The sequence below is a fragment of the Neopsephotus bourkii genome, unplaced genomic scaffold, assembly GCF_033783945.1.
Source record: "Neopsephotus bourkii isolate Nb327-2 ecotype Australia unplaced genomic scaffold, CSIRO-AGI_Nbou_v1 NB_1572, whole genome shotgun sequence".
Classification (NCBI taxonomy): Eukaryota; Metazoa; Chordata; class Aves; order Psittaciformes; family Psittacidae; genus Neopsephotus; species Neopsephotus bourkii.
Genome location: NW_026902048.1, coordinates 4,085,741 through 4,112,140, shown reverse-complemented (window position 1 = coordinate 4,112,140; position 26,400 = coordinate 4,085,741). Strand labels below are relative to the sequence as shown.

Genomic DNA, 26,400 nt, shown 5'->3' with positions numbered 1-26,400 from the left:
AAAATTCCCTGTTTCATTAGTGGGACAACACCAATAAATCTGATGTGCAAACATCTTCCTTTATCCAGCAGAAAGCAGAATTTTGTTGGAGTGAATGGGATCATTTCCATCCTGTCTAACAGACTTGGAAATAAACCTACAAGGGTTAAAAATATATAACCAGAATCCCAAGGTGGAGGAAGGAATGCAGTGTATTTTCTCTGCAACAAAGGTATTTTTAGTTTTGTATTCTGTAGAATCCCTACAAAGGTCCATTCCACATGCACAGTTGTCTAAAATAGCTTTAGACATTTAGACTTGAGTTGATTTAATCCAGTACAGGAGTGTGCTCTAAATTTTTCAGGGCAGTGCAAATGTGCAAAACTGGTGTCTTCATGTTCAAAAGCTCTGTATGATTTAGAGGAACTGTGCCAATAAGTTAAAGGGTATTTCTACTAAAAATAGAAATTTTCTGGACTTAAAATATGGTTTAAAATTCAATGATGGGATCCTTAGCAGGTGTAAATCATCACAGAAATGATGCTGTAACACTTTACATGATATTACCAAATTGTCTTGCTGGTAATTAAGAAAATCCTCTGTGGAATCAAGACCAATGACAGGAGAAAGTATAAGTTGATATTGTCTCAGCACGCATAAGTGGAAGACAGAAATATTCATGTGCATAATCTTACACCTTGCCTACATGATACCCAGTGGGCTAAAGTAATAGCATACCAAATTATCTTGGAAAAGGCAATTCTCAACAGAAACTAAAAATTTTACAAGCTGTCTGTAAATTTCTCGTAATTATACATGGCAAAAATGAAAATAAAACAAAACAAATACTTTAAAAATATTTTTTAATTTTTTTTTTAAATCCAGACCATATTGCTCAAATACTTTTCTGTATTTCATCCCAAGAACATCGGTGTCTCTTTTTTCCCTGATTTCTTTTCATGGGCTTACTACAGCTATATCTGCAGCCCAGAGAAAGAAATGTAATTCCTATTGGGAAAGTAATGAAGTCATTCTAATGAAACGTGACAAATCTTTGCTCTGAATTTCTGGTGCAAATTTCAGGGGAAAAGGATACCTCTTAATTCAATAGCCACTTCCATGAAGAGCCATGCAAAATACACTGTTTCCTACAGCACAGTTCCTTTAATATACCAACATAGATTTTTCCAAAATCAACATTTCTTTATCAAGCGCTTCCCTTCCTCAGTATTAGAACTGCACCTCTTTGATCCTGGTGAAATAAACAGCTTCCTTAAGGAGATGTGAGGAACGGGTTGCCCAGAGAAGCTGTGGCTGCTCCATCCCTGACAGTGTTTCAAGGCTGGGTTGGATGGGTCTTGGAGCATCCTGTCTAGTGAAAGGTGTCCCTGCCCATGGCTGGAAGTTGAAACTCTGATCTGTAAGGTCTCTTCCAACCCAAACCATTCTATGATGTCCATTTTTAGCAACATAGTCTCAGGATTAGGATCTCAGATGTTCATGAAACATGCTCTGACCTATGTCTTCTGCTCATGGCTTTCCATAGTATCCCATGGGGTTTTGAAATAACTTGCTTTTAATTCAAATTAAGTCACTATGGAGGTGACAGGTCTAAATCCCATGTAACAAGACACATAGCTGATGACCAATACTCTGATTTCTAATTTTAGAAAGCAAGATCAGCTTTGATTCCATTATCCCAAAAAAAAACTTCAGAAATAGTCAACTAAGGGAGAAAAAGTATGGTTCATAGTGGTGAATGACACTTGGATGCATGTGTTTAAAATGTCCTGTAAGTCCAGAATAACCAGAATCATGATGTCATAACCAGATGGCATTACAAGGCTTACAACTTTGTCATACATGAAGATAAAAAATAGTCTGTATAGATTACTTGTGGGAATCTTTATTGCAGATATTAAAGGATATTAGCAGAAATCAGAAAATATTTAGGTGTATATATACGATTAGTCTTTGACCTTGTGGAAAATGTAGAAGGCCAAAAATACTGTGTATTAGAGATCCCTGAGCAAGATGTAGACATCATGTGCACACGTTAATTCAAAGACTTTTTCCAAGGTATAAAACCCACTAACAACAGAAAGTAGAAATATGTGAACGCTTCTCTGAAGCCCTCAAAACCAAATCTGGCTGCCTCTCTGAAGCAGTCTCCAGAAGCATTGTTCCTCCAGGAGTTAATATCTTCGCATTCCAAGCAGGGACACACTGAATATTAACATCTTTCTGAAGCTGCTTGATGTATTGAGCTCTTTTTTACCTTGGTATCCTGAATTTTCTTGTATCATGTAACATGAAGTGTAGCCTTTCTCCTTATTAATACAGAACATACAAATATCCATGTGAAAACTAGTAAATGCTGCCTGTTGTAAAACAGCTAATATTTTGTATAGAGGGAAAATTCTGTGACCTGCCCACTAAAGGAGAAGCACAAACAGTTTCTCCTGTGTGGCTCCCAGTGAACTCATCCCATTTTGTGCATATTGGAGCTTTGCAAATCTCCAGAGCTTTGTGTTTAGCAAAGCAGATGTGCAAACGAGGAGATCCTGGTGACCTCACCTCTGAGAATAAGGCCTTTGACATACGTTACTCTCCTGCTGACAGCAAGAGAGGTGTGGATCTGTTGGCATTTCACACCTGCAACTAATGTAGAAGTTGTAATGGTATAAGTGAGCATTAGGAATAAAAGTGATGCTTTGGACACGAACCAGCTATATTTAACAGGAAAGGTGCAAATCCATGTTATGGCTCGGGATATATATTAGCTGCAGCCCTTCTTTAACCTGGAAAGAAAGAATTATATCCAAGGGGACTTACCTCAAAGAGTTTCTCTTTCCTCTGGCAGAAGTGATGATTAGGCTAAAATTGGCCATTTGTTTTATCTGTAGTTGGGGAATATACGGTTTAGTTTGTACAGCTTCAACTGATACACCAGTCTCTGTTCAAGATCCTGATCTATAGATACTTCTTCACCATCAACAGAGCAATGAACTTTGAGCAGAGCTCAGGACCTCGCTCATTTCCTTTACCCTGGCTGAGCTGGCCTGGTAAATCTGCAGGGGGATGAGATCTAGCTGAATATCCCCAGTTCTCCAACTCTCCTCTGCTTTGGGAAGTCTGTGCCTCCAGACAGGCTCCTGCTGCCAGGAATTACAATAGCCCTTCACCTACTATATTCTTGTTGGTAACAATGATCCACACTACTCTTTGGGGCTTTTGGACTTCTACTAATACTGCAGCATGTATTAGCCTATGATACCACTGATCAGGGCTCTGTTCACTAAACCAGATTTATCAGCTACAAAGCATTTGGGGTTGGTTTGTGTGTTGTCCCATCTAGGAGTAACAAATCTTATTGGGTGGGTAGAAAGGTACCGTCACCCTTTATATCAGCTTGCTTTAGCCCTGAGAATTCATCTCCACTTGGGTTTTGGAGGTTTCTTTGTCAGTGTCTAACAAGTGGCTGTTCTGGTGCATCATGAGCTGTCTACCCGGCTGGGAAATGTCATGGGTGGAAAGGAGCAGTTTTGTCTCCTCCTGCCAAGTGTACACAGGATGGGAAAGGGTTACATCAGCACATCTCCCCTTGAAAAGTCAGGGAACATGACCCCCCCACCAAAGTGGACCCCTGGGCAACTACGTGACATTCAGCTTGAGGAAGGAAACCGGTTTGTCATCTCATTGCCTAATGTGTGATCTCAAGCCAGAGCTGAGGTGAACCTATGGGCGCAAGAGATAAGACTGTTGTTAACTCTCTGCTCGTATTCTGAAGATATTCTAGTTTCCAACCTCAGAAAGGGATACACATTTAAAATGTAGTGGGATTCTCAGTTACATGAATACTAACTTGTAGGTTCTCCTACCAAATGAAACAAAGCATCTCTCCCTATTCATCTTTCTTGTTTCTGTTAGAAGATGCAACAGCTTTGAAGTACATGAGACCTGTTATAACCCATGACTCCCTAGCCTGAGAACTGTATATACATATAGGATGGTGTTCTTACCCAGAATAATGTAAGCTATGGATGAAGTATGTATGAATACTTTTGTGTAACATGGTTGTATGCATATACTCTGCAAAATGCCTTCTGTATGTACTTGGAAAAAGTAATGTATATGATTCAAAGTAATCAGGTACATTAAAACATGCAGGAAGGACACAGAAGAGACAAGGGAAGGTATGGATAAAGGTAGGAAAAATGCCTCTCTGGCATTGTACCTTCAGTGTTTCTCAGCAATTATGATACAGTGGTTTTGTTTCTCTTGATGCAAACAAACCACTGAAGTTTTCCTGCTTTTTTCCCCATGTAAGATGTCCTTTAAACTGTGATGAGATCACTGGTGTATTAGTTCATTTTTAATCTTTTCGGAAAGAATTCAGGAACTGCAATGAGGTCATGACTGTAGTGATATCTAAAAGGATGGTTTTGTGGAGGAGAAATTTTCCTCTCATTTAGCGAAAGCAGAACAGAATTTGCAGCTGTCAAGTGTTTTGGACAAGTTAAGTTTGTTTACTTTTGACTGTTGTATGTTTTTGCAAATGACAGACTGCTTTATGCTCTTTTTCTCTTCCAAAGTACTGCATTAATCCAACACAGTTTACAGAGAAAGCACCCTGCTAGAGTGGTGCTCCATTTGAACAATCATCTAGCAACATCCTTACCCATGGTATCACCTCAGTCATACAGAAAAGAGGAGGGTAAAACAGTCAGACTCCTCTGACGACCTCAGTGTGCTCACATTAGACCTCTGTATCCTTCAGAAGGCAGATGCCTCACTAAGAACATCCTTGTTCCTGTCTCTTTCAAAGAGAAAAATCCTTGGGGCATCTCCCAGGGCCATGGTGTCCCTGTTTAATATGACATATCTGTGCCTTGTTGATCAATGGAGTAAAGTCAGGCATAAATCTGGACATTTCAGGCAATGACTGGGACGTGGAACTGCCATGCTTTTACTGTTGCTCTGATTTTACCTCCAGTCTTTCTTAACTCTCTGTTTGCTAAGTTAAGTAACAATGGATTGGATGGATTTAGTAGTGGAAATATGTAGGCAGATAGAAATATATGCCTTGCTTTACCATGGCAAATGCATTGTATTTTACTGGGTTCTAATGAACTTAAAAATTACTCCCCTGCATGCTTGCTGCCTGGGTCAGAGGGGTTATTTTGCGTTTGCTGTCTTCCTGAATTCTTCAGATAATTCCCTCTGGATTTGTTGGGTCAGCAACAAAGTGGTGATAACAAATACACTGCTGCTTTAATCCAGTGCTATGCTTTCTCCCTCTTTGCAACATGGATTTGTGCCTACTACCAGTTACATCGCTCCTAGTTTAACAACTTCAGGGCATTAGTGACATACAGCACAAAACCAGTTCCCCTTTCATATCTAGAGACCAAACGTCCTTCATGATCTGTGTGACACAGTGGAGGCCACAGGTTTAGTTTTGCTCAAAGTGTTTAAGAGCTTTAGTTACCCAGAGAGGAGTGGGAGATTAATGGTGTTCACTGATAGTGATAGTGAACTGTGCGCTCTAAATCCCACTGCAAGCAAAGAGAGCCCACATCTATACTACTAATATATATAGCTATAGAAAATCTTTCTATTTAAAAAGACTAATTAATAATGCTTAGTGGTCTGGATTTCTCAGTATGAATTGCAGGGATTTTGGCAAGCTTAGGGAGGTGGGGAAATGGGTTAATGCTGCGTTGTTTAAAATTGCAGGGTTTTAAATTGTTTAAAACGATACGCAGATAGGGTTTCCACACCAGATTTGAGACATTTGCTCCTTTTTATTTGTACTAAAATTTCGGCTTGAGCTCACATTGCCATTGTACCCAGACTGCTTCCTAGACCAGCTAATTTGTCTACCTGTGTTCCATTTTAGGCCTTGGTTTTAATTTGAGGATGGTTCCTGCTAATACCAAAGACTGGATAGGACATCCATTAAAAGTCTACACAGCAATTGAAATGGAAAATTCCAAAAGAAACCCTATTAGAGTTTTTCTCCATCAAATCAACATTACAGACTTCTTATGCATTTCTTAATTAGACATTGATATTAACTGGACTGTTGCATGATTTAAATCTAGCTCTTAATCTCAGCTATTCTATGCTGCTGTAGTTTTTATGACATCCAACTAGCGACTGCTTTATGCATTAATCTATCTGGAAAACCACCTTCACTTTTTTTTTTTTTGTCTTTTTTTAGAAGAATAAAGGCCCCAAGAAGGAAATGAAAGCTTTTGGGTTCAGCCATTAGTAATTTTCTGCTTAGTATTTGAAAAATTGCTTATTTTAATTGCTTCATAGAAGAAAAAGATATCAAAGCTAACGTTCTTTCTCTCCAAACTTTGTAATTATTTCCCTCAGACTCTTATTTGAAATGCCTTGAAAGGATTTTCATTGAAATGTAGATTTCTTCCCTTTCAAAAGTACTTTTATTCCCCCGTGCTTCTTTCCCCTTTTTTTCTCTACTGACTTCCTCTCTAGATTTAGAGCAAAATACATAGACTCCAATCTGGACACTGTAGCATGTGTCACACAGATGTCCCTTAAGTGCCATCTTCATTAAAACTAACCTTCCCATGGCCTAGAGGCTGTGGTGACAATTGACCATAGGTTTTAGCTGAGTTTGGGTTTCCTCCACAGACAGTGAAGAAGTGATAGATGTTATAGGGGTTTGCTATAACAGTTGTACTCATTCTGAAAATTGCTGTGTGATTTGCTTATTAATATCACTGCCACAATCAGGGAAGCTGAATGAAGACACTTTATAAATGTTAGTGAGAATGGCAGTGGAGTTTGAGGCTTGTGATATAGTTAAGGGACAGGTGAGCTTTGTATAGTTTCAGTTTCTGTTTCCAGCAGTATAAAGCTGAATTTCCTAATCCAGGAAGGAGTTTGCTAACCAAACCCCATAGTTAGTTCAGCTTTGTATTTAAACATCAGGAGCACAAAGCTTCAGGATCATGTTGGTCTTATCAGTAATACTTGATACAATACAACAATAGTAGCAAGAAGTTCTTTATTTCACCTGTACATTTCCAGGGAAATAGATTATGATCTGGTCAAAATGATCTATACATTCATTACACCTAGAGTGGGCTTTCATAACTCACAGTATCTAAGAATGAGGCAAAACTCACATTTGTTTATAGTGCAGAATTCTGCTCAGCAAAAAAAGGTGCATTGAAAATATTGTCCTAAGCACCTTGTGATCCATTCCTAGTCCTGGGTGATTTCTCATGCCAGCTCAAAAGCATCTTTAAGAGCCTCAGAAGAGTGGGCACCTGGCTGCTTCAGAATATAGCAGTTCTCTCTGCAAATAAGTAGTCCCGCAAGCCTAGTGCAGTCACGGGTAAGGTTATCTGGCAGGGGGAATCTTCACAGCAGAACAAAACATTTGGAGAAGAGAAGATTGAAATGAAGCTAAAGCGTTCTCAATATCAGATTTTACATGCGTTTTTTTGCAGTCACACAAAAGGAAGAAAGAGAACAAGAAAATGAGTTAGAGGAAGATGGAGACAGAGATGGTCTTTTAAGCAAAGCTACTTTTTTACTCTCTGAATTTACAGTCCTGATAGACATCTTTATTTAAAATTACTCATTTTTTTATATTCAGATACTACAGTTTTCAATACTGAGTCCTAGATTTGTCTGGACAGATTATCCTCTTATTCCTACAATGAAACTTAATTATCCTTTTTATGTCTTCAGATACTTTCAGTCTTTTCCTGAACCATTTCTGGGGACAAAGAGCAGCTGTGGGTCAGTCAGAAAAGCAAGTGTTGTGCATCCCTGTTGGCCACACGTTTTTGAAGGCAGAAGCCCTTTGCCCCCAGATCTCCTTAGAAAGACTTTGAGTGCTAGTATATAATTTACTTGGACCTACTTTTGCTGAGCCTTTTACTAGGCAGAGACTCATCATTTTCTCAGCACCTTTCTGTGTATTACTTGGAAGCATCTTAATGTGAGTAACTCACCTGGAATCTGTAAAAGGATATTTGAATGATTCACCTCTGAGACAAGAATAACCCCTCATGAAATCCAGGATGGGAATGACTGCAAGGTTTAAAACACACCTTCCTATGTATCACTGCTGTTGCAGTGGAAAGGAATGCATCTAAGTCCAAATAACTAAATAAATTGGTTCAAAGCAGCAGCAGTAGTAGCACAGAGGGTTGTGTAAGTTACCAGTATTGAGTAGTTACTAGACTTCAGGACACTTCTTGGTTTCATCTGTAAAGAAGCCTGTAACATACATTATCCATTATCACTACCTTCTGTCTGAGCAAAGCTAACAGAGTAGTCAACATGGAAAGGTTGCATGAGGTAATCCAAGACTTGCAAGTAATAAAGAGAAAATTATAATGAGTATCCATTCAGTCTGAGAGTTATTTTTTAGCTCTTTTTCTAGGCTTCAGTTGTTCAAATAAGAAAGAAGTGTTACAATAAATTAATATATATATATATATAGGCTTAAGAAAATTACCACATTCATCAGAACACAGAGAGAGCACAACTGGTGTGTGTTATAGAACCTCTTCTGAATGAAATGCTAAATCCCAAGGACTGACCTGGTAAAATAACATATGAATAGAGCAGTGTTGCGGTGGTACATGGAAATGCTTCATTGCATTGAACAAGTAGTGGTCCATAACAGTTTCACAACTAGGCTGGGATTAACAACACACTTTGCATGGACTTTATACATTGAATAAAACCCAAATTAAACAAAAATGCACTTACCCTGGAATAGTATTCAGATACCAGTCACATCTCTGCATGAAAGTTGCTGCTTCCAAATCCAGCCTGTGACCTGAGCCTGAAAGCAGGGAACAGGATGGTGCGGTATCACTGAGACCTCATAGTCTGTCATACCAAAACCAGAGATTAAGATGGCACTGTAGAATAAAATACAGGTTTCTCCGTCACACCCAACCTACATTTTTTCCTGATGAGTTTATCACTCTTAATAATTTCCACTAGCCTGGGAGAACAGATAATCTGCTTTGTATAAATACAATAAACAGTGCTTCAAAGGACACGAAGTTTACCCAGTTCATCATTTCTGTGATTTGAAATAAATGTAAAAAGAAAAGATGTCTAAAGCAAAATGTAGGATCCCGGGACAGAAGGTCTCATGATGAGTCCCCATTTTTGCTGCTGAGTTCTGTCATCTTAAATTTGTCGTTTTAACCTTCAGCCTGGGTGCATTTGTCTGCCTCCATTAAGTAGATAGTTAAAACCTTTTATAGGGCTCTTATAGTACTGTGTACTGTACAATCTGTACAGTGCCTGGCAATAAACTAGGTCCTGATCTCATCTGTGCCCTCGCTCTGTGTGACTGGAAAATGAGTGATAAAAAATAATAATAAGCTCTGAATAATTATGTATTGTCTTTATAGTGAAGCAGGTCCTGAGCACCTTCTCTCAGCAGAGCTTTCCACTGGGAGAAGTCCCATTTAAAACATCTCCCTGGCATAAAAATGAATTGGATCCTGTCACATGAATGGCCTGCATTTACTATTCCTTTCACTTACCTTCCAGTCTTTCGTTTTCAGAGCTGACTTGTGTCTGTTCCCTGGTTGTCAGCAGGAACTGGGTAACAAGAACTTGCTGGAAGTGGATTATAAAGCAGACAAACACACAGAGGCAGAACTGCTGACTCAGCAGATGCATTATTGCAACCATGACGTAAAACTATCAAAAAACAAAATGAAAGTTCTGAATGCCTCATAATTCATAACAAAAAAGCAAGGGAGAAAAGTGAAATAAGGATTTTGACCAGTGCTAGGGAATTTGGAACCACACTGGCTTTTGAGATCCTAAGAAATTAAGGATGGGTCTGGGTTGAATTCCTGGTCTGTTTGAGCAGCAGATGTTCTCCTTCCTGTAACCGTTTCAGCATCAAGCACTGCATCCGTGATCTGTATAAAGGCAGCACTTAGACAACCCTGTTTACAAGAACCGCTCCATTACAGCCATGAAAATCAGTCAGCATCTCAGCTTTAGGATACTGAAAATATTTGGGAAGTTCAGGAGAACACTTCTCCCAAGCTCCCAACAGCTCTAAGTGTGATACCAGGGCAGCTTGTTTCATCTGGAAGATGGGGAAGGTATGTGCTGCCTAGATGTTGAAGCTCTTAGAAAAGGTAATAGTTCATACCTGCTGCTTGTCCCAGGCATGGTGTATCTCGTCCAGGGAGATGGAGCAAAACAGAATAGGGCAGATGCAGAAACACCACTAGTAACCTGAGGGATGTTTTGGTGGGAAATAATGGGAGATTATGGGAAAAATCTGTGGGCCACTAAGTGCCCTGGAGCAACTGTTGCAACACTGAAGCAGTTTCTGTATGGCTTTAAGACATCTGCTTTAAGGAAGCATCTGCGATTGCAACTGCATCTTCCTTCTCTTAACTCTCCGATTCCCATGGACCAGCAGTTGCCTTCCTAAATGAAATGCTTCTTTAGGGAGACTGGCTGGCCCCAGGGTTTGGTAATGCAATATAGTGCCTTTCATCTCTCACCCATGAACCCAAGTCAAACAGAGTTTGGTAAATGGCCAGTAACCCTTCCTATCCCAGGGGCTGTTTGGTGGCCTGTGTGAAATGAGGAGGGTCATCTCTGTGGCATTTACAAGAAGGCAAGTGTCAACTTCACCATAAAAAGGGACACAGTTACAACTCATTATCACCCAATTTAACATTTTGAAGCCAAGAGAATGAGCCTAGAAAACTCCCCAGTCTTCTTACCCTACAATGGCAAATGATGGTGTACAAAGCCAGTATATCAGGGCTTGAAGAACGTTAATGAAGACAGTTGCATTGTAGCAAACCAGGCTGTGCCTCTCCCATGGACAAGAAATTCAGGTCTGAACTACTCACAGAGGTGTGTGATTGCAGTTCTCCCCAGATCTATGTGGAAATCCCCAGGAAAAATGGTTAAGATTTAGGTGCAGCAGGCACTGAAGCACATCCATGAAGTTACAAGGCTTCTGCAAATCTATATTTAGGATCTTAAATAGACACAAGTAACCTGAATAGGGACACAGCATCCAGCACTGACAGAGTTAATGTGCCAAGAAATCCTTCTCTGGAAGGCTCTGTTCCCTCACCCATCATGAATATACTGTTCTGGTTACTAAAATAGCTGTATTTGGAAGGGTTGAAGGCCAGAAGCTCGCTGCAGTACCCATTCTTGCACTGCTCATTTTAAGGTCAGACCTTTAGCATCAGGAACCTGTTAGAAGAAAGAGGAATCCCTTTAAAAGTTTTTGCCACTCTGGACTTTACCCTGGAAGGTCCGAGAGGGGAAAGGGAAGGGCAGGGGCAGATAAACATTTGGCCACATGAAAGTGGATCCCATTCAATAGATCTGCCTAAACCTCTGAAATCCGCCCAAAACTACGGACAGCTTGCTCTTAATCATAGTGTTTCCAGTCACCACTATCATTTGTAGCCCTGTTATGCCACAGCAATAACACAGTCACTGTCAACTGTGAGTTACCGTTTAATTCCTGCTATCTTGATTAATTGCATTAAATTGGTATACCTATGTTAAATAAAAGATGATGGCAGAGGCAGCTTTTACTCCTTATTCTTTTGTGTAGATCATTTCACATGGCTTCACAGGTTGGGAAAAAAATAACAATATAGACACATCATATTTCAGCTCAGCTGATAAAGCTGTTTTACTTGTAGAGTGGCCCATGATTTTCTTTTGCATATCACAGTATAAGCTTAATTACCATGCTGCTGCTGCATGGCAGCTCCTCTCACTTTCTTTCTTTATTTGTATTATTTGCAAGTGGTAATCATGTTTTCCTGTCATCCCCAAGCAATGTGCATGCGTGCGTACAGGCAAATGCCAAGCCTGGAAAGGAAATCTGATGCGTGTCCATGAATTGGAGTTTTCAAACTTTGGCTGAAGATTAGTACATGTAAACATAGCTCTGCCCCCTTCATCTTGGGTAATTGGTCACAAATGCTACTTGACACTTCTCAAATCAGACACTTTACATACTTCTGAGCATAGCTGAACTTTTTTGGCAGGAATTAATTTTCTTTGCAACTCAGCCACTCATTCCTGGCCCAATCCCTACTCCAGTGATTTCAGTGCAATGTTCTGCCAGTGCAAGAAGCGTAGAGGCAGGACCAGATCTGTTTGCTAGTGTTGACGAGCCCAGCTTTGTTGATTCCCTCAGAAATACAATTACTGCAGCTAATGTTCTGCCCTTTGCCAGCCTTGATTAAGTGGGATTTTTACCTTCAGGTCCCTCTCTCTATTCCAATTACTGCACAAGTTACACTGCACCAAGGGATATCTCAGAAAGATGAAGAAGGCAATGTAGCATCATAAGAAAATACAACTCCTGACACACCAGGACCCTTCCCCAGCAGCATCAGCCATATGGGAGATGGCTCCAGACACCATCCACCCCCAAAGAGATTCCTTCTATCTCTCCTGTAAGCAGTGCATGCTGCAGCAGAGAAGGGGAAGCCATTCCTGAAGTACTGATGAAGTCTGAAGTAGCCACAGAATTTCATGCTATTAAACAGCCTCCTGTTTGCTCTGACATTGCTGTGTGTTTACTCACCATGCAGGGGTACAGCAAGAGCTGAGCAGACCATATGTTCACTTAGAAGGGCTGCCAGGTCTCAGGGAGCATTACTGTGCTTATTCCAGGAGGAGTTTGGGGCAAGAGCATGTTCCATAAAGGTTTTCACTCAGCATATTATATTTTATCTAGTGATTTATTTCTGTCCAGCCTCTGGACTGAATGCCAGTTTACCAGCATATCCATGTACATCTGTGAATAACCAGTGGAAAATATCATTTACCCTTTATTCACTGGGATGTTGATAAGCTGCAGCATATTAAAAATGTTTGTCAGTTTGTTCTTTTCAGCTATCAAGTAGGATGTGTGCCAGCATGCCCTCCTCATGCTGGCTGCTTCATCCAGAAAATGCAGAGAAAATGATGAAACAATGTCAGTTCTAGAAGAGAGTGAAGGTTCAGATGCATTATTTTAGCATGTTTGTCTTGCTCATCACCAACACTGTAAATCAGATTGAGCTCCTACCTGCAGGAGCTTCAGATATAGACCATAAGAAGAGAAAATACCTGGTCATGGTCACATGTTGCCTTGGTTCTCAAGGCTTCACATAGCTCAAAGCACTGATGAGAGAAGCCAGGACAGGAATGGTCCTCACAACCATTCTCCATTCTCTTGTAGCTTGTGCCATGACAGAGATGAACCAGTGGCAGTCAGGGAACCAGCATCTCTCTGTGTGCGTGGTCCCCACACTTTCCAGTCATGGTCTTGTGATGCTTCATCCCTAGAAAAGAAGGATAGCTGGTGTTACAAGAGATACAGCACATTCACTGTGGAGAAGCAAATGTACTATTGCCCATAAAATTGCCATGGAATAACACAAGAGAAGAAATTGCATGGTAGTATGTACTGGGTTTTCATAGATTTTTATCTTAAATTAAACAGATGGAGACATATCTTGCTTCCTCCTATTTAACTCTGATATTGGAACCATTATGGGAGTGATATTTATAGGTGAACAAGACACCGATTGGCAGAGAGATGCAACATCTAAAGCCAGAGCTAAGGAGGAGGCTTAGTTTCCATTGTTATTATATATCACTATATAAATTTAGCTTTCAGGTCCTAGACATTTTAAAATAACACGTCTAGTGTTAGAATAGAAGAGTATCAGCAAAAGTGAATTACAGGTTACAGTCTTCTAGTACTTGCAGCAAAAGAACTGTTGTCGTAATTACACCTATAGAGTACTCATTTATGTTGTTCTTAGAGGAAAAGGATAGTATAATCAGGATGTATGGAAAGACAATCTTGCAGAAGGGGAGACAAATAATTTAGCTGGGACAAAGAACTACGATGGCAACTCAACACACTTCTGTTTTCAGCACATGAGCTCACTGTGTGAACCTGCAATGCCCAATGATTTAGGGGAAACCACTACAGGTCGCTGATGTCTGATCCAAATGGGAACAAATCCCAGCCCACAGAAAGGCCTGACCTCACAAATAGAGACCCCAAGACTGGGAGCTGGATGCCTTTTTGTACCACTGAACATCTCCATAGTCTTTTCTAGGTGAGAAAGGAAATTGCTCGAATGACTCCATAAACTCAATACTTAAAATCCTTCCACACTACCAAAACAATCAAACCCGGGCTCCTGAACATTTGAAATGAAGCTAAAATAAGGAAAAAAAAATATTTTTTCAGGGGAAAGGTGAATCTACATTTTGGCTCATTATTTTGTGGTTGGGGCTAAGTGGCTGTTATTAGTCCATAGGTATTCACTGTTGTAAATCCACAGCTTTGCCTCCTGGATGTCATTACTGAAAGTGAGTGAACTGTTGCTTCAGTGGCTAAAGATTTACTTGCTTAATGCCTGGTCTCATCAGCAAATTCAGGCTGGCAATGACATCCTACTTGTCTAAGCTAATATACAGCTTTGCACTCTCCTTGTTTTTCTTCCAGTTCAAACTTATGACTTAGTGTTAATGTCTACCACTAACTGACATTAGCTGAAGTGAACGAAATGATGAATGAACACACAGTTTTGCGTGTAGATAATTAGAAGTCCAGCTGAGTAAATTACATTATTTAATGTATCATCATTAAAAAGCATCTAAACAATTTTTTTTTCTTATATAACTCTGTCTTTTTAGTGCTCTGACAACAGGCATGAAGCATGTTATGCATTTTGGTAGAGATTTGTTTTCTAAATATGATAGAACCACTTGGAGCTTAAGTAAGAAGGTGTGTCCTTAATTGAGTAAGGTGTCCATACTTGAGAAAAATCTTGTGTTATTGGTAAAACTCCTTGTTTGACTGTGCTGCAAGTAAAAGGATGATATTTAATTATGACAATTCAAACTCATCTGGTTTCTTCAAGTGCAGACTATACTGATTTACAGTACTAATATAGAAAAGGTGGAATAAAAAGCTGGTTTATTTAGAAACTTACTCATTCCTAAGAATGTCTGTTCAGCTCATTTTTGAATTTGATTTCTTATCCCAGGTGAATTACACTGCATTTCAAGAACTGCTTGTGCCTGATAACAGCTGATCGAAGTACCAGCATAGTTAGGTCACTTTGATTGTGGGATTTTTGTTTATTGCTTTATTGGACAATGGTGTTTGCAAAAGGAAGATTAAGAGCACCATGGACAGAATTACAGGCAATGGTTAGTGTCTGAGACTTAATATCAGTATAGGACCGCAGTCGGTAAAATCAGTGGCAAATGAAACCAGCTTTCAGGCAGAATCAATGTCTTGTCCTGAAAGAAACAGCAAGGAAAATCCGTGCAACTGTTTCAGCATGACAAACGAACATAGGCAAGTTGAAGATAATCATGGTTATTTAATATTCCACAGCTTTACAACTCGATACTTTGTGGACAAAAGATCAGAAGGCTGCTGAGTCCAAAGTTTTGAATCTTTGGGTCAATATGCTTCTCATGTCTTCAGCATTTAGTTTAATTTAGGAGGAAACGGTTCCAAGCTAAGATAAGATCTCAAACAAAATTGACGTGGACTTACAACATGGCCTAACATAACAATTTAATCTATCCTGTGCTTCCCCTGAAAGAAGGCTTAATAACTGTGCTATGATTTCACCTGCTGCTTCTAACATTTGTTCATTCTTTCTTTCTGAACAAATTTAGATTATCAAATGGCAAGCAGCTTTGTTCATGGTAGGCAAACTTGAATTCATTCAGGATTAATAACAATGGGTTCAATCCTGGATTCAATGACAGTCTTAATGAATGGAGTCTTTGGAAGAAAAATGTTTGTTTGCGTTAAAAAGAAATACTTAATTCTCAGTTTTCCTGGGTGCGAGGTGATTACAGCACGTATCACAAAATGTTTTCCCTATATATTCAGCCTTCACTGGGAGAACAAAGAGCAGAAACGTTCCCCAAGCCCTGGTATTGCAGATAGGGGCCATTCTGTCCTTGTTATTTCAAAATCTGAAGTTTCACAGTGAATTATTTGGTGCGAGGAAAAAATATGTCTTTTACTCACAGTATTATCTCAGGCCCTTTTGTTGATCTGGTGCTGGGGAGTAAGAAGACAGGAAGATCCACGTTGCCATTATCCATCAGCAGTCGTAGGTTGAGACAGGACTACTCAGGTGGAGGAATCCAGGCTTGATCTGGATTTTGGCCCAATCCTCACCATTGTCTTATACATGGGCATCTTCCAAATTCCTGTGGAAAATCCTGTGTTCTTTACCGCTTTCCTGTCTCTTGGGAAGCAACTGGAGCAGACACCACCACTGTGCCTGGCCAGGGAGGAGCTGATGGAGCCGCACTGCCCAAAACCAAGGACCCACTCATCTCAGTATAAACTGCCAGACTTCAGTAAATTCACCCTGCAGGCAATTTTACCCTGGAAAACATCACCCACGTTGCTAGAGTTTAGGACAACAAATTAGACCTTTTCATATGCATTGGAAGCTTTTCTTTTTTCTCCCCCCCACCCCCCCTCCTTTTTTTCCCCCAGTAACATCCAGTTGCTTAATTCCATTTGAAATCACCCTGGGTAGGCACCTAAATACCTAAATAATCTTGTCCTTCATGCCTGTCAACATCTTGAGGCACCTAACCACCTTTAGAGATGTGGTGTGAAAGCTTGTGAACGATGCAATCGAGGAGGGAAACAAAAGACAAGTATCCCTATTTGCTGCCCAAGAATCCACAAAGAATGCTGCTTCGGCTCTGCTCTGATTTCTAATTAGATTATGAGTGATGTAGGACTCTGAAGCCAAGCTGGAGTTTGTGCTAGCACTTTGCATCTATGAATGACAAAGGGACACCACTTTCATATTGATTTAAGCAAGCCAGTGGAAGAATGTTTAAACACCAAGCGCTTGATGCCCCAGCTTGCCAGAGCACCTGGAAATATCAGATTAATTCCAGGTGTTGTGCCATTTATGACAGGCTTGCTGCTTTTACAGCCACACATACAAAACGTGGCTCCCAGTTCCACAAATAAAAACGGAGTGGTTTCTGCTCCTAATGCCTCGATAACTCTGACATATTGCAAGTTCTGGAAAGAATTTTAATCTACATAGTTTTTTTAATGGGGAGGGGAATGGGGGGGGTGGGATTTTAAATATGCTGCATACAATTTGTGATGGTCATCTCTAAAATGCAGCTCCATTATCCTTTTCCATTTGGAATGAATGAGGCTAATTAATTTCAGGCCATACTTGATGAGGTCAGCACCATACGAAGGGTGCGTGCTAGACATTGCTAATCTCTTTCAGCTGAGAGTGATGAATTAAAGATGAAGCATTCCTTTGCAGGCCTAATTTAGAATGTATATCAAAAACCTACAGCAAATAATACTATACCCTACAACAAAGGAAAACTTGTTCTCTCAGGCTCCCATGTAGGGTTGATTTTAAAGGCATTTTCATTTCGCTTTGGAATTCCAGCTGTGGATGGGTGAAACAGTTCAGAAAATTCAAGCTTTCTCTCTTTCTCTTGCTTTTATGGACAAAAGTAGGCAAGGGAGGGGGGCTAAGGGGAGAGAGAAACTAGTCAGTGTTTGATCCTGTATATACTGTGATTCTGACTGTACGCTAGACATTTAGGAAAGCAGCCAGGGTCTTGTGCTCCCCAAATACCTGTGATGTGACACCCCCCCCCCCACGGCACACACTGAAATCTTACTGCTTGGGGGGTTCTTTTAAGTCTAAGGGTAAAGCTACTGAGTGTCCCGTTTTGTTCAGCATCACCTCAAGGATGTTTTGTTGCACGTCTCAGGCTTTTCCCTGGGAAACAGAACAGGTCCAGGTCACCCAACAAGGACACAGGAGCTTCCCAGCCAACACAGAGCTGTGTTTCTCCACAGGGAAAAACACTGCCCTGTGCAAAAAGGTCTTGTCGCGTATAGGAGCAGAGGTAGCAAAATTTAACAGAAATAAGTCACAAAAAGCAGCCACACCAGGTCTGGAAGCAGAACAAATCACTACGGGGCTCTCAGATTTGCTGGACTTGGGGCTCAGCCAAACTTTGCCACCTCTCCCTTAGTCAAAGCCCCCCATAAAGTCCAGAGGGGCTTCTCCCTGAACAGGATTTGGTCCTGTGGGCAGCAAGAAATTAACCTTAATTGTCATTTTGGGAAAACAGGGGCTATGAAACCTTAATCCAGCCTCGGAAGGAGGCTGAAAACAATAGACCACCAGCTTCCCCACCACTTTGCTGCTTAATACCTGGCAGTCCCTTGAAATTCTTGACAGGTTGCTGCAGCGAGTCGAAGTTCCCAACTGGTGGCCATAAGCGGCTGCCGTCTTTGTATCCCAGTAGTCCTCATTAGAACAAAGCTGCTTCGAATTAAATCCAATCTACATGCCGAATCAATCTTTCAACCCTTTGATTGCTTCTGAAAATATTTATATTTCTTAATAATGCACATTTTGTCCCAGAGCCTGTGATTAAACCCAGACAAGGTCTGGAGAAGCCTGAAGTATATGTGGAAGGGGTTATTTTGGACAGGAAAAGAAAGATAAAGAACACAGGTTTTTCCTATTGTGAAACCATTAGAGTGTATAAATCTAGCAATTGCAGTTGTATAAGCATCAGAGTGGGGTTGTAATAAATACAGATTGGAGTATTATAGTAACCAAATGGAGTTTATGGATTATGTTCGCTAGTTCATATTTCTCAGCTACTACAATCTAACTAGCATCACAATGCACTCAGCTCTATTAATATTCTCTATTAATATTCTCTTTATATGTTTGGGGCAGGGGGAGGAAAGTTAGGAATCAACTGCTGCTCTGTGTAAAACAAACACGTTTAACGAATCATGCCCTCCAAAGGGAAAAATAAACAAGGGGACGCTGTAAAGTGACTGTGTTGGAAGGGCACGGGCTGTGGCTGGCTGAAATCGGCTCTGTTCTGCTAAAGTTAATAACTTCCATCTGAGTAAGAATCTGACCCTAATGCAGGGCATTTTGCTGTGTGAAAATTAGGATGTAAAAATGGAGACAATAACCGCTACTATCCCTCACCCGGGTAAATTTATAAGGTGGTAAATAATAAGCTTTTGGCTGGAGATGAGAAACACACAAAGGCTTTGAAGCTGCACTTTGTGGTAAATAGCGTATTATTCCCTCCTCAAAAAGTAGCATACATCACAGGTAAGATATGTGGAGGTGAAGGGAAGGATACATTCCCGGGCTGAGAAGCAGCCCAGATAGGGCCTGATCCTCCAGAGTGGGAATTTGCTGTCGATTAAGAAGGGAGCTGTGGCTGGGGACGCAGATCTGATAAAGGCACTGTACCTGTCTCCCTCCCTAAACATAAATGACTGCCCTTGTCTATAATAAAAGGTAAAAATTGACTTCTGAAAACACGCCACGATAAATCTCCTTGGATAAAGTAGCACAATGCCTGGGTGAGAGGGAAAGAAATCCTAGAAACTAAAGATAGAGGATGCTTATTTAATATCATTGTCATCATCAACATCACGCAGTAAATACAGATAATATACTTCAGCAGCAGGATGGTAAATGTTTATGGTAGTTTTGCTTGTGACAGTTTCCCTTCTTATAAAGGATAGAAGGAAATATTCTCAGTTAACATATTATACATTGATTCTTTCATCACATGTTTCATTATGTTAAGCTGTAATTTCATAAATAAGTTGGGGGGTGGTATTATTATGATACATAAATCCTGAGTCTTGACAGCTGTTCTGCATTCATATATGATCTTGGATGCTCAGTCTTTAAGGTAGAGAGAAGGGGTTTTATCATCACCAAAAATAAGGGGAGAGGAGGGATGAAGGAAAAACCTCCCACAAATAGGGACAGATCCAAAATTCAGTGACATGCACGAAAATCCATTTTGGATCAGGTCCCCAGCAGAACATTGTATCATATAACTAGTATCTTCTGAATATTTCTATTGTCTGACAACTCAGATTTCACACTAAACTTGAGTTTGCTTCTGAACAGAAGCTTTTTGTATAGAAACTTTAAATCATATCCCTTCGTGAACACACACATACCACAGAGGATTTTGTCTTCTTAAAGAGTTTAAGCCTAAAGGTGTATGCCTATTTTTAAAAGAAATTTTCTGATTGTAGATAACTGCTCAATTTGATTTAGTGTCCAATGATAGTGATGGGGTTGATAACTGAGCATTCATCGGTAATTCATCTTGTGCTAGTAGAAATTTACAGCAAAGCAGTGCTTTCCCAACACTGACAAGTCCTATTAATCTTCTTCAGACACATTTCAATAGGTGTCTCCATCTGTGCCCAACATCTAAACACTCTGGCATCACTAGGGACTTGGAGACACCTTCATTTCAGGTTACACTAGTGAAAATGTGATACTAGATTGTACTCTATTTTTAACCTAATTCTCTCTTTTCATTCAATTAGCCTTTCTCGCCTGCATTTTTCTACTCATGTGTAACATCCTTTTCCCAGGAAGAGCTTAAAAATTAGATTTAGTTACTTAAAGAGACAGAATCTGCCAGGGCAGGAGCAACCAAGAGCTTAATACATCAAAGCAGAATAATAAAGCTCATGCATAACGGTGTGGACACCGAGTCACCAGCCGCAGAACACCTCCTGCATCACATGCCCCCGATATTCCACTCCTGATGCACCTCGTGCAGGCATTGTTTGGTTAGGACAGGTCTGAAACTAAACACCCCACCTCCAGCTTCCCAGACTGCAGAGCATTTGGGGGTTGAAATCCAGTATGTACCAAAACATCTCTGTTTGTTCAGGCTGCATGGGGATCACCACCATACATCCCCACTTCGCTTTACATATACGGCTAATGCATGAACAAACACATCACAGTCAAATTACAGCAATAACATTTATGGGTGGATTATGTTCCAACTTCCTCGCTTATTATTAAAAGCAAGTAAATTGCAAAGCACGTGGAAGAGGTAGGGTGCAAACGCAGGCGAATTTCCACTCGGAACCAAATGTTGTTTTTTCACTCCCAAAGCTGCGATGAGTTTGCTAGCAGACGCAGCGCAGCTTTAGAGCTTACTCATTCAAAAACGTGTGTTTGGGTTCTTTTTTTTCCTTCTCCCCTCCTTACTCCATTTACGTTTGCCTTCCAAAGGAGAGCAGATGCACACCATTTGGGTTTGGGTAGCTCTTACTCGCTCTGAACTTTCTGCTGAAAAGAGCAAACCACGTTCTGCTCCACAACTCGGAGGCAGAATCAAACTTTGTTTCTGGCTTTATGAAGTTCTCTTGCGAGTTGTATTATAGATCTAAATGACCTTATTGTAGGTGGCAAGTTTAAATGTGCCATATTAATAACTTGTTATCCAAGACAAATTAAGTCCTTATGTGTCAAAAGCACTCTGCTCTGGATTACCTACAAGACAAGTATTTATTGAATAAACGTTGGATCCAATTTCATTTTAATGTGACTGACTGTATGCTTCAGCCCCTTAGAATGAGATAAAAACACTCAAATCTACAACTGTTTTGCAACATTACACCTAACTTGTCTGTTTCTATTATTGTCTTTTTAAAGTGGGAGATCAAAAATGTTTGGGGTTTTTAAGGATTTTTTTTATTATTATTATTGTTATTATTCTTAAGAGCAAAGAGAGAGACAGGAAAAAAAAAAGACTGGCATTCAGCCTAAAGAGAAATCATTGAAACAAATTAATCCTATGCCGTTTAAATTGACATGGTAATCCATCATCAGCAAAGGGAAACTCTGAAAGCAATCTAGAATCTGCAGTGTTCTTTCACTGGCCCTCAGGCACAAAGACAGATAGTAAAAGAGGAAGAGAGGAGGGGGGAGAGAAAAATCATAAAAGTTAGCAGCACCTTAGCAAAGGGAAGGGCTCGAGAGAGCAGCTTTCACTTCTTCCTGCTTTCAACCCTCCAGTTCAGAAAGCAGAGCTGATTAACCTTCAGCTGTTGTCTACTAACGTTTACTTCTGTACGTCAACTCATCCTCAGCTGCTGAGAGATGAGTAATTTTGAATAGTGCAGAGCCCCCATCCTATATAAACTCTACCATTGAAAACTCTGCCAAACATCAACTTGGGCACTTCTGCTTACAGAGGGCCTTTTATTAGCCTAAACTTGATCGTTCCAAATGGACAATAAATTCTATCTTCACAGCCCTGGAGAAAAGAGTTATGCTATCCTTGGGAGTTTAATAGCCAGGATTTTCATAGAGCTAGCATAAAAAAACCTTGGGGGTTTTATTTGGGTTTGGGGTTTGTTGGGTTTTTTCCCCTATTTTCTGCTCTCTCAGCAGGGCTGTCCCAAGGATTTTTTTCAACCTAGTTTTAAATATCTAAAGTGATGAGACTTTGTGCACCCTTAGAATTTTATTATACTTATGGTCAGAAGAAAACATAAACCTCTTGGGCCTTGAAAGCGCATTGCAATACAGCCATTATCCTTATAATGTCAACAGAGCTACAAAATTCTCCTAAATAAACCTTTTCAGAACAGCTTTCCCTGCCTCATGTTTTCTTTTAAGGTCAGTGGTGCATCACTTTTAGGAAAACATTTCCCCTCTCTGCCCAGATTTAGCAATCTGCAATAGAATGTATATTACTAAATGAATAGGTTTAATTTTAGGTGCTGAAAAAATAAATAGAAGAAGAGGGCTAGGGCAGGAATAATACCTTTCAGTTAGAAACAGACATAGTGGAAAGAAAAAGTCAGAACTTTAGTGCCAGGGGCAAAGGGGTGAAAGGCTGGCTAATATGAACCATATCCAACATCTGCCCTATTTTAATTTAGCAGGGATAAAGTTTCTTCTTTTTTATTATTAAGAAAACTTTATGTGGCAGCAAAACCCATGAGCTATGTTATCAAAACTGGTTTATTGTCACACTGAAACTTAGAACTATTAAGAATTGGTGGGGCAAAGAGATAAAAACTCCCCTTCTCTCTCCTTTTATACTCTGTGACAAGCCTGGGCTCAGGTCCTGCTGTCTGGGATGTCCTTTTCATGTCTTTATGAAGTACTGCGCTTGGGGCTGTAATATAAAGGCGAGGTTAATTGTTCAGGATGGGTCCAAATGATTGATTCCTCAGGTTTTAAAAAGAAACCAAAAAAAAAAATCTGAAGATTTAAACCAAAATCCTGCTGCAGAAACATTTGCGGTAGTCACCCTTGGAGATGGGTGATGGTGGTGGTATACAACAAGTGTAAAGAAGGGCTGGACTGGGGCGCTCTATGAGAAACAGCCCAAATTACCAGGCTGGAACGTGATCTCTCTTCATTTAAAAGTTTTCCATCTCGATAGTGCAAATTCTACTATAAAAAAACAGCTGAAGTATACTAAACCACATGTGAGTAGCTGTAGGAATAAGAGAGCAAATTGGTTTCTGACAAAAGAAGGATGAATACCTTTGGATAATCTCAAGTTAGAATTTGATTGAAAGCATAACATTCCTTTAAGCATCAATATGCTTAGGATCCAAAAAATGGTTATTTTATTACCAGTTAATACTTAGATCAAAGCAAAACGCTGTAGCTGGAAGGGACGTTCTCTCTGGAAATAAAGTTCCATGTAATTATTTCCTATTAAAAACTAAACCTGGTCTTATATTCAGAAAACTAGGCTTCCTTACATGTGATATAATGCAAGCTTGTCAAGAGAGAGCAGACGTGCCATTTTTTACTGTTCACTGGTATCCCTTGGCTTTAAAGTTTTCAGTTTAGCTTTAACCCTTTGAATGGGAAAAAAATCTCATCCAATTTGCCTCAGCCAAACACAGGGATTGTTTTGGATAATACTGGCTAATTTCTGATATACAGAAATTAGCATTTACTAGAAACTAACACCATTTTAAAAAAAAGTCTCCAAGTGCAAGGAGGTAAAACACAAAGGAAATGATACGGCGATTGATAGGCAGTTGAAACTTAAACATCAAATTGTAAACAAGGGGTTTACTCTTGGGTAAAACAGCTCATCTCAATTCAATTCGGGACACGGAGTTTAAAATATTCACTCAAAATATATCCAAGAAAGCTGCAACCTTTCAGAGGAGAGAGATAAGAATATATTTTAATTATAAGGTTATAAATATGCGATCTATTTATTATTTCTTGTTACCATCCCCGAACACGGTACATAACATTGTTCATACGCAGTTATATCTCTGCCTGTGTCTATTCCTGTCCAGGGCTTTGGGTTTATATTCTTTTCTCTTCCCTGATAGTTCAATCTCTATTTATGTCATGTCTGAGGCAGGCCCTGGAAAAAAAAGAATCTATCTTTCTGTATTTATAAACTGCTGCAGAATAAATAGGGAATGGTTCTTTTTTACAACTGATGGGCTAGTATTATAAGTAGCAATATGAAATATTTAGACACATTATTTCAAGCTTTCCGGCTGCTTCTGATTCTGCTAATTACTTTTGATCTGTCACTCAGAAATAATAAAAAACCCCACCACTTTAAAGAGTTCATTAGGACTGCAGAAAGGAAGAAGAGTCAGATATAAGGCAGCAATTATAATTTGGTTTTAACATATTTTTCCCTTTCTGCTGACTCCTCAGCTATATTGTTTAGCAGACGGATGGCTACAGTATAATTCTATATTAAAACCTTGTTAAATAGGAAAGGAGCTGAGACATTCAGCTGGGATATTGTTTGCTAGCTCAATGAGTATCTGAAGAATTTGAAAGTGCAATAAATGTATCTGAAGATCATATTTAAACATACTTACCAAAAAGTACCCACCTCTCTCAGGAGTTCGCATATTTCTGCCTTCTAACTGGGAGAAGGGAAAAAGAACAACAGAAAAAAAAGGCAGTTTGGATGTATAGGTTAAGATTGGCGTATGGCAAGGCTTGTGTGAAATACAAAGAAATCAGTGTTTTACTCAACAATTTCATTCCTAAAACACATAGTTTAGAAGCATCTTTTCTTTAAACATGCAGTTCAATAACATTTTCTTCAAAGGAACAATTCTGCGTTTTAAAAGATTTAAGGACAAAGAATGTGCTGCAAAATGCAAATCCTTACAGTGTTAATACTGTGTATGCAATTATGTATGTAGGCAGATAGATATAATTTGAGAGTTATTAACTTTCAACATCCGTGATGTACCCTGAATCAATACAATATAACTACCTATTAAAACATAAACCAAATGTGTTACCAGGCAAATACACTCCGAGAAGCTTTTCTACATTATTTTTTCCTCTTTAAAGATTACAGCTCTACCATGGGCAAGAAGCTCAAGAGATTGCTGCTGGTCCTAAAGATGGAGGTTGCTCTGTTTTCTGCAATAGCTGACGTTTCTAGAATGTTTTATTTCCTCTAAGTTTGGCAAGAAAAATAATTATTTGAAAATACAATAAAATAACTGTGAAATGGTATAAAGGGAATGAATTGTCTCACAAATCCCGTGTGTTTATCAACCTCCCAGCGCATAGGAAAGAGGAAAGTTCCCTTTCCATTTTTCCTTTGGCTCAAAAGAGGGGAATTAAGGGAGCACAAATCAGTTTAAGCCTTTCCCCACCACCACCCCAAGTCGAATCGATCCCTCTTGCAACCCCTTTATCCTGCCCTCCCTCCCCCCAACGCATCTCCCGGCGCCGTTCACCTTGGGCCAGCGCCGGGCAGGGAAGGGTTAATGCAGCCAAGCTCTTTGCGACCTCCAGGGTCAGACTCTTCCTATCTGCAATCTAAGGAATTAGGTAAGGAGGTTATAAGATTATAGTGAAAGGAGTTATAGGCCCTCGTAGCCTCACACCTGAACATATTGGGCTAATCCACTGGGATTCTTAAAAATCGCTTCAGCTATGGAAAACTGTTAATTAGCCTGAGTCTATCCCGAGGTTTCCTGTTGCATTGGTGATCCAGCCGAGCTGCCTGCACTCTATAGGTTCACATGAAATGCTCTTAATATGCCTGTTTTATTTTTTTCCCTCCTTTCTCCACCACTAAACCCAGCATTATTTCGAGGCGGGGGGGGAGGTGAAAGGCAAAATTTGGGGTGAAATTCAACCCAAGAGATGCACAAAAGTCATTTTTCCCCTCCGGTCCCTGAGCCCTGGGTGCCCGGCAAGGCTATTTGCAGCTGTTTCTAACTTCAGTGTTTGTTTACAGTAGCAAAATTAGCACTTAGAGGAGAAGTGAAAAGCTGTTTTCACATCAGTTGTACTCCTCGGTTCCTAGCTTTAGATGCCTTCCCTCTCTCCCAGCCATCAGCATCACTTAAAAGTGCAGCTCAAACTTTCCCTTTCCCTCTTTTGACTTAGTTCTCTGCAGCCGCATCCTATTTTCTGCTAAAGAAAAGCACTCAGAGAGAAGGTAGCGTTTGAGCACGGCCCAAACATCAGTGATTAGAGGAAAAACAATAAATAATAATAATAA

General features: G+C 39.9%; 1 long non-coding RNA gene across 3 annotated transcripts in view; it reads right to left on the bottom strand.

Moving 5' to 3' along the window:
* Positions 1-1,865: 1,865 nt before the first annotated feature.
* Positions 1,866-26,400, bottom strand: part of LOC133221976 (uncharacterized) — a 34,082-nt gene continuing 9,547 nt past the window's right edge. The window contains exons 3-9 of one of the 3 annotated variants that reach the window (XR_009728139.1): positions 24,746-24,793; positions 16,070-16,254; positions 13,123-13,337; positions 12,596-12,808; positions 10,752-11,238; positions 8,746-8,900; positions 1,866-3,717 (exon numbers count right to left, since the gene is read on the bottom strand). This is a non-coding gene — a long non-coding RNA (uncharacterized LOC133221976). Of the gene's footprint in view, positions 3,718-8,745; positions 8,901-10,751; positions 11,239-12,595; positions 12,809-13,122; positions 13,338-16,069; positions 22,282-24,745; positions 24,794-26,400 lie in introns of those variants that run through there. The other 2 variants (XR_009728138.1, XR_009728137.1) reach the window with 2 other exon arrangements.